Below are 1,196 nucleotides of genomic sequence, written 5' to 3'. Positions count from 1 at the left end.
GTTTAAATGGGCAGCCTGACTACTATCCAAATTCACTGCAGGTTACAAATAACTACCTCCGAGACAGCACTAGCCAGTCACACCCCACGTGATACCCCTCGGAGATTACAGCACCAATAAAGAATCAATATCACTCGTCAGGACCCCACAGTGTCTGGAGGGGATGTATAGGATCCATTGTGCCTCTAGTCATGTATCAGGGAAATGGTGGTAATTGACACACAGTCAAAATTTGCGAGAAAGTACCTGATTGCTTTGATATTACAAAAAGATAGGCAGGATATGTGCAAAAGAATGAAAAAAGCACACAGAACAATAGAGTAGCTCAATGTGTTAAAACCAGAACTTTTACAACTTTAAGGTAAACAAGATGATGACCTAATAGAAATCTCATATGTAACACATTGTAATGTGAAAAAGGGTAAGAATGTGCTTGGAAACAACCTGGAATTACAGCTTTGAGTGCTCTCCCTCATGCATGTTGAATGAAACCATCACTTCTCGGCCTTTTGGCTAAGATCAACTGTAGTATCGACATGCTGTACTTGGTTGAAGTCATTAGGTTACATTTCAGCTTCATTTGAAGCAATTTTTAAAGCGGCATCTCGGCCTTTTGGCCAAGATGCAAATGAGATCAAGCCTTGGAGGAGGAACTATGCCTACTCCAATCAGCTTGGATCATGTAGATCAAGCCCAAGACGGGAAGTGACAGCCCTGTCTTGCCAGCTTGAATCGGGAATGTCTCAACTTGTTGAGACCCTGAATTGGATTTGATTTGATTGAATTGGAATAAAACAAAAAAAAACATTTTTGTTGAAGCTGTATACGCTCTCCGAGACTCAGTTCGATCAATCCCACCAACACAAATGATTATGCCCAAGGCCTGTTGTGCAAGTTGTTGATTGAACCATCTCAGAGCAGACTTCTGTGGAGCTTCTCAGTAAAAATGATAACTGGAGGGAAGGAGCAGTAATCTCTTATGTATGATATATGATTATTCTAAATGGATTCTTAACTCCTAATTTTGGCTGCAAACATTTCCTTCAGCTTCCTAAATATTTTACAGGAACTTAATTGGCAGATTTGTCTAATTCCAATCCTCATTATTTTTGAAACATTACTTTCTATCTATTACAAAGTCATATTGTTGGGCACTGTGGAACTGCACATTGCTGTGCAGTTCGCCTGTTGTTGAT

General features: G+C 40.0%; 1 non-coding gene across 1 annotated transcript; it reads left to right on the top strand.

Moving 5' to 3' along the window:
• Positions 1 to 493: 493 nt before the first annotated feature.
• On the top strand, positions 494 to 684 carry LOC145341690 (U2 spliceosomal RNA). The gene has a single exon (XR_013886443.1). It is a non-coding gene; the product is annotated as a U2 spliceosomal RNA (small nuclear RNA).
• The last annotated feature ends 512 nt before the right edge of the window (positions 685 to 1,196 follow it).

This window comes from Carcharhinus amblyrhynchos, chromosome 3 (genome assembly GCF_965287045.1).
Source record: "Carcharhinus amblyrhynchos chromosome 3, sCarAmb.v2.hapA, whole genome shotgun sequence".
NCBI classification, from domain to species: Eukaryota; Metazoa; Chordata; class Chondrichthyes; order Carcharhiniformes; family Carcharhinidae; genus Carcharhinus; species Carcharhinus amblyrhynchos.
The sequence above is the reverse complement of the archived record's forward strand: the minus strand, read 5'-3'. Positions and strand labels throughout refer to the sequence as shown.